This window comes from Danio rerio, chromosome 19 (assembly GCF_049306965.1).
Source record: "Danio rerio strain Tuebingen ecotype United States chromosome 19, GRCz12tu, whole genome shotgun sequence".
Taxonomy (NCBI): domain Eukaryota; kingdom Metazoa; phylum Chordata; class Actinopteri; order Cypriniformes; family Danionidae; genus Danio; species Danio rerio.
In genome coordinates, this window is record NC_133194.1 from 11,851,989 (window position 1) to 11,860,000 (window position 8,012).

The 8,012-nt window shown below is 33.8% G+C and overlaps 1 protein-coding gene across 3 annotated transcripts in view; it reads right to left on the reverse strand.

Annotated features, from left to right (window-relative positions):
• Positions 1 to 8,012, reverse strand: part of slc9a3.2 (solute carrier family 9 member A3, tandem duplicate 2) — an 82,173-nt gene that overhangs the window by 16,567 nt on the left and 57,594 nt on the right.

Sequence of the window (8,012 nt, forward strand, 5' to 3'; positions counted from 1 at the left end):
AAGAGGTAAATTGGATGAAGTAAATTGGCGAATTAGATTAACCTTATTGGCCATAGTGTATGAGTGTGTCTGTCAGGCACGTGCACACATAGGGCTCAACCTGTGAAGTGCACATGCCCTTTTTAGTCTTGGATAGAAAGTGCCCTTCCAAAATGATCAAAAGTTCCCCTTGGACACATGCCGCCCTTCAGTAGGCGCGCGACAACACCACTCTTGAGTATGCGTGCACCAACCCCAACGACGACGACAACGACGACGACGACGACAACAAACCCCCCCCCCCCCCCCCCCCTACCCACACACACACACACACACACTAGGTTAACTAGGCACGTTAGAGTAATAAAGCAAGGTATTGTATAATGATGGTTTGTTCTGTAGACTTTTGAAAACAAAAAATACAGCTTAAAGGGGCTCATAATGTGTCCTTAAAATTTTGTTAAAAATTTAAAACTGCTTTTATTCTAGCCGAAATACAACAAATAAGACTTTCTTCAGAAGAAAAAAATTGTATCAGACATACTGTGAAAATTTCATTGCTCTGTTAAACATCAGAAAACATTTAAAAAAGAAAAAAAAAACTCAAAGGGGGGATAATAATATAATTATGGAGGTCAATAATAGTCACAATAATTTAGATCCTACTTTTTTTCTCTTTTTGTGAAAATGTACAATGATATTTTAAAATGTGTGTTATTTGTACATTTTTGAAAATTTCTAGAAATAAAATTGGGAAAAAATATTAGATTACACTTTATTTTTTAAAGGTGTCATTACAGTATAACTCTTCATTAAACTAATGAATGTTATTAATTACATGTGTTAACTAGATGTTGGCGTGGGTTTGCTCCAGATGTTTTTATTTCCCCCACAATCCAAAGACATGCGCTAGAGGTGAAATGGATGTACTAAATTGTCCATAATATATGTGTGTGTGGAAGGCTGGAAGGGCATCCTCTGTGTAAAACATTTGCTGGAATAGTTGGTGGTTCATTCTGCTGTGGTGACCCCTGATAAATAAGGGACTAAGCCAAAGGAAAATGAATAAAAGAAAAAGGAAAGTGTATAACAAGGACGACATAAAATGAAGTGTTAGGTAAATGATTCATTGTATACAGTATTATCCATAACCCACACTTTAAGCCTTAAAGGTGCTGAGAAAAATGACTTAATTGAGTGTATTTAGGATAAAACGAGTTACACTTAACCTTACCCTATACAGCATACTGTAGTATTAAGTGATCAACTGTAATAAGTAATGTGGTATGCTGTGTGTATTGTAGCATAATATATCACATAGTTGTAGGAAAAGTATTGGATGATTACAGCCTGATCTCACGAGAAAACGTAAGTATTTTACGTTTTGGCAGTTTAGTGGCAAATTCGTACGAATTCGTATGAGTTAAGACGTACAAAATTGTATGATTTTAAAAAGGAGGCATGGCACCTGTGACCTAACCTAACCGAACCCCACCCCTAAACCCAAACCGTCATTGGGGGATGAGCAAATCGTACTAAAATGTACGAGTGAGATCAAACAAATTCGCCACTAAATGAAAAAGTTACGAATTGCCGTGAGATTGTGTTGGATGATTACTATAGTTGTCGTATTACCAAAGAATTTCTATGAAAGATTACATCAAGTACTTTACTATAGTATGTTTCAAAAACACTGTAGTGTTTAGTATGTTACTATGGCTTTTGTTTTTCATGTGAGAACAGAGATAACACTAGGGGAGAGAGTGAAAGGTGTCCTGTAATAATGCAATAGTCAATCTACTTTTAAATAGAGTAATTTGGAGTTAAGTTGACTTACCTAAATGTTTATAATTATGCACATAGTTCATTTACAAGTTAAAAGTAGGGTTCCACACAATTCCTTCATGTTCTCCCAACACAAATCCATAAAGTTAACTTCATAGTTTTTAGAAATTTAAATGGATTAAACATAAAACAATTAAGTTGTCCAAAGAAAAATTAGGAATTGTGTTTATTCATTCATTCGTTCATTCGTTCATTCATTCATTCATTCATTCATTCATTCATTCACAGACTCATTTTCAATAAAAAGTCATTTTTGTGCGCACTTAATTATTTTAATTCAATAGTTTCTCTCACTTTTTAAGTAAAGTCAATTGCTTTGAAAATCAATGATTTACTCACTTTTTTAACAGTAACTAATCCCTTTCTACAGAACACCAAAAGAAAGGAGAGCCCTGAACTATTTTAAGCTCACTTTGTGAAAGAGCTGATTTATGCAAACCCTTTAAGTTTGCAGAATCTTTGCAGTTTCATGTCATTCATTCAACACCATTGACTCAGAATAGGCTAAAAATTAAGCTGTCCCACTGACTGGTGCTTCATTCTCTTCCGCAGGAGAGGAAGTCGGAGGTGGATGGACAGCTCATCCTGCTCAATGTTTAAGGCAGGTTAGTTAATATAAACAAGACTATATCTTGTGAAACAACCTGCCATTCTTATAAGGTTTGTTCCTTTATTTTCATCTCAACGTTAAACTGCAACTGTATTGTTAATTGAAATCAAAATAATTAACCCACATGCTAAATTTGAAGTTATGTTTAACAGACAGCTTATATTAAACAATATAAGCAAAATATTAAACAATATTAGAGGGGGGATAATAATTTTGTCTTGAACTATCTTATTTTGGGGGTTTTAATAAGTGTTTAAATTCATTTTTAACTTTTTTTGCATACACAAGCTGTAAAAAAAAAGTCTTGTCGCTTATCCAAGTTTTAGAAACAACAAATAATAACTTGACTTCTAGTTGATAAACAGAGGTGGCTTATATAAAAGGCAAAGGCCTCTGGATTATGCTTATTTTACCTGAATAAAATAAGATCATGCTTTGATTTTTAATGATAAAATTAGGACAGTAAGCTCTGACTTTGCTCAGACAAAAGTCTTGTCACTTAACAGATATAATGTACAGTATAGAATATAAAGTCATGGTGCAGTGGAAAAGGAATTAATATTGTGTATGACTCCCATGAGCTTGGAGGATCCATACATCTCTGCATGACTCAAATAACTTATTAATAATGTCCTCTGGAATGGCGAAGGATCCATCTTCAATGCTTCCTCCTTTATTATACCCCAGACATGCTTAAAAATGTTCATGTCTGGTGATTGGGCTGGCCAGTCCTGAAGCATCCTGACCTTCTTTGCTTTCAGGAACTTTGAAGTGGAGGTTTGCCCTCTCCTGTGGTTTGTAATGTAATGGGCAGCACAAATGTCTTGATACCTCAGGCTGTTGAAATTGTCATCCACTCTGCAGATCTCTCGCACGCCTCCATATTGAAATGTAACCCCAAACCATGATTTTTCCTTCACCAAACTTGACTGATTTCTGTGAGAATCTTGGGTCCATTTAGTTTCCAAAAGGTCTTCTGCAGTATTTGTGATGATTGGGATGCAGTTCAAAAGATGATTCATCAGAAAAATTCTACCTTCTGCCACTTTTCCAAATGATCAACTAGAAGTCAAATTTGGAGATCGACGACAAGACTTTTATCAGTTAGTGTATGTGTGGTTTATAAGTAAACACAGGGACTTTTATTATGGCTCAAACTTGCTAAAAGGTTAAGAAAACACATACAAATAGAAAAACACTAACACACTGTAAAACATCTTCAGTTTGACAACACAAGCACACAAATTGGTATTGGTATGCCTACAGTGTATCTTGATAAATCTGTACAGTTTGAGACATTTATACTTTTGCTATTCTCTAATTATTTCCCAGTGATGGGTTGCAGCTGGAAGGGCATCCGCAGCGTAAAACATATGCTGGATAAGTTGCCGGATAATTCTGCTGTGGCGACCCCAGATTAATAAAGGGACTAAGCCGAAAAGAAAATGAATGAATGAATATTCTCCAATTTAGGGACCAAACAAATATGTAAAGTAAAAGGAATAATATATTAATCATAAAATAATAATCCCATAATCCATTTATTTGCGTGTCATATTTAATTTAATAGCATTTACAGACTTTATTATAAAGTTTTTATGTGGTTTTACTCTTTGGTCTAATAAATCATTTAAATACTGGCAACTGTGTGGTTAAGCAATAAAAGCTGTAATGTTTAATAAACAGAGGTGGTTGGTTAGCTGTACATGAATGCTGACCCCTTTCATTTATATGTTTCTGTAAGTACTAACTACACGCCCATTGTTAAAAAAACAAAAAAAAAAAAGCTGCAGGAGAGTTCATATCCATTATGCTGCGGGTGACCTTGACTAAATGTTTTTACAAGTGGAGCTGAAATGATTTAACTATCGGGAATGCTAAAATAGCAACATGCATATTTTATGGAAGCTTTAAGGAATGATTGATAGATCTTTTTTCAATTAAAATGTTTAATTTGCTCTGTGCTTAAGAATCAGTGGTTTAACATTTGAGAGTACTGGTGATACATGATATTCTGGATCGTGAATATATTTACACCCTCTCTGTGACGTTTCATGCTGCACTGCAGAAAGGTAACTTTTAATGACTTTAGGGTCTTTTTTAAAGGGCGCCTATGATGAAAATTAACTTTTTTGTAAGCTGTTTGTACAGAACTGTGTGTAGGTATAGTGTGTCCACTGTCATAATGGAGTAATAAAAACCCAACAAATCTCTTTTGTTTTTAAATTTACTGACGGTTAAATAGGACCCAAATCCCAGTGATTTTGAGGCCCACCGCAACTTGATGTAGGAGTGCGGTTTACCCCGGCCACCGAATTAATTGACAGATGCCATGTTTCTATAATAACATGTAAACTCTTGTTCACAGAACTTTTTTTGCAACTTTTTTGCAAATAAACTGAGATTAAAATATTTGTTGCAACAAATATTTGATTTTTATAAGTTTAAAACATTTTTAAAACAGAGCATGTTTGTAATAAAGGCAGTAAAATTGATGTCATTCTTAACCGCTATAATCACCGCAGGCGCATGGTGTCAGTAACTGCTAATATGTGTGTGTACAGCAAATGGCATCTGTGTGTGACTCATCATTTCAGAAAGGCTTGAATAAACTCCACCAAATAAATAAATCAAATAAATCAATCAAATAAATCAAATAAACTTACTTGGTATTTTTGACTAATGAGTAGGGTCAGGCGGAGTCTGCTGACATTTTTTGCTATTTCTGTGCAGAATTGTGTTCTAAATCTGCAGATTTATGCTAATTATTTTGTAAGTATCATAACTAAAAACTTAATATATGAAATAAAAAGTAATACCTTTTTAACTTTTATTTATTGTTTACAATGCAAATCCAATTAGATCCACTTTATTTGGCAATCAAAGCAAATCTCTCATATAACATATCTACTAAAAGACAGAAAATATTACTTTACATACTGTACTGTAAATAAATCATATGAATATTTTCACATTACTCAATAATATTACAGTGATAAATTTTAAAAACTGAATAAATATACATTTACGCACATTTACACAAGTAAATAAACAGAATCCATGATGGCCTAAAAATCTGCGAGCGCAGATTCCGTGTGGGCCTACTTATGAGCTGTATTTCAGCTTCATCCGAGTCTGTCTCCATCACTGACTGCTGTTTATCCGGCATATCGCATGATGAGAAGCAGACACGCACATGGGAATGGTGGGGCGTGAGAAGCAGCTCATTTGCATTTAACGCCACAGGCTACAATGTACTCAGACACCAAAATGAACACATTCTGGAGGCTATAATTAATAATCAGATTGGTATTTTGAGCTGAAACTTTACAGACACATTCTGGAGACACTAAAGGCTTATCTTAGATCTTGTTAAAGGGGTAAAAAAAATAGGTGCCCTTTAAATGTTTCAGAATTGTATGGATTTATTAATTGTAAACTAGGGTTAACTAGGTTGTAATCTTTAAATTAGACACTGTTATCAAAGTTACTGTAAATTCTCTGAATGTGATCTGTATTTTATTTTATAAACTAGTACAAAAACAATGGTAATGTGTCTTTAAAATGTGGAATAAGAATATTATCATTTTGAGCTATTATTTGCAAAAAAAAAAACAAAACATTTCAACCCTAAATAATGGAAAACATACAGTTGAAGTAAGAATTATTAGCCACCCTGAATTATTAGCCCCCCTGTTTATTTTTTCCTCAACTTCTGTTTAACGGAGAGAAGATTTTTTCAACACATTCTAAACATAATAGTTTTAATAACTCATCTCTAATAACTAATTTATTTCATCTTTGCCATGATGACAGTAAATAATATTTGACTAGATATTTTCAAGACACTTCTATACAGATTAAAGTGACATTTAAATGCTTAACTAGGTTTATTAGATTAACTAGGCAGTTTAGTGTAATAAGGCAAGTTATTGTATAACGATGGCTTGTTCTCTAGACTATAGGAAAAATATATAGCTTAAAGGGGCTAACAATTTTGACCTGAAAATGTTTTTAAAAAAATAAAAAACTGCTTTTATTCTAGCCGAAATAAAACAAATAAGACTTTCTCAAGAAGAAAAAATATTATCAGTTATACTGTGAAAATGTCCTTGCTCTGTTAAACATCATTTAGGAGATATTTAAAAAAGAATAAAATCTAAGGGGGATTAATAATTCTTACTTCAACTGTATTTATGCATAAGAATACAAATATGAAATGTATCACTGTAATAACAGTAATTTATGTGTGATTTCTGTTTATTTGAGCTCTTGAATTGCAATAATGGACCTCAACGTTCTGCTCTGACTAATTTTGATGTTGAAAAGTGTAAAAAAGTGACATTTATTTAAAAAATGTAATGTTTGAAACAACTTTCCTCTGCCATAGTTATGTAAATTGACAGTAATGAGCTGCCACTCTACTTGTATTGTATTGACTTATTTTATAGGTATTTGCTCTACAATAAATTGCTTTAAAATATACTAAAAATTAAAAAAATCAATGAAAAGTCACTTTGTTAAACTGTACAGTTAAATCAACATCATAAGTTATCAGAGCAGAGACCAATGTGCCATATTACAACCCAAAATAATAAATAAATGAAAAACAAACCTGAGAATCACTGTTAATTAATATGGTACTTCAGTTTGCATGATAATCTAATAATTTATAAAGATTATATGCAAAATATTGATCTAAGTGTGCATTGCTTTTATTGGTGTTACCAGTTTGGACTACTGCTATTATTGCAGTATGAAAAGCTACAATCTATTTTAGACTATCATTGTAATAACAGAAACAAACATATTGTGTTCGTGTTACTATCAAACGCTAAAGCTGACCTAATGCTGTGCCTTTGAGGAAAGTCAAAGATTCAGATGGGTCATTGATTATTTAATGGAGTACATTATTAACCAGTGGTAAGGGTTTGTTTCGTCACTGTACATTATCAGAGAGTAGATCACTGCGGCTCTGCCCACCGTTACAGAGCTGGAGCTCAAGCTGAATGATATACCTCATTTGCTTCTTGCCAACAGGCAGATAATGATCTCTGTGAGTTTGACGTAAAATAGCAGGTCACATTGACATGGAGCATAAAGAAATACAGGTGTACTTCACACTAGCTCAGCCTAAAATGAGAAACCACGCACCATTGTTTTGGAGTAAATTATCGCTTTAACACTCACCTTCAGAGTTAGAATTAGGGATGCCAGATTTTGAAAAAAATTCACTAATTCAATAATTACATGCTTCAATTTTATCACAGATTTTTACTAAAATAGAATTCAAGAGTTCACACTTAGCTGATGATTGATTATAAAGCTTGTCTGGCATGCTGTCCCGGGAGAGAGCCCTGAGCTCATAAGATCCTCGAGCCTGGAACTCCCTCCCATTTGCAGGGGAGGGGAGTTTGAGCTCAGGTAGGTCTCGAGAACTCCCCTGCTATGGCTAATGACAAATTAGGGATTGCTAAAGAGAGATATACTGCTGATTAAGAGCTCGTCTATGGTGCTAATTTGGTTCGGTCAATTCACCTATGTCGCAAGTTTTCGGACTGTGGGAGGAAACTGGAGA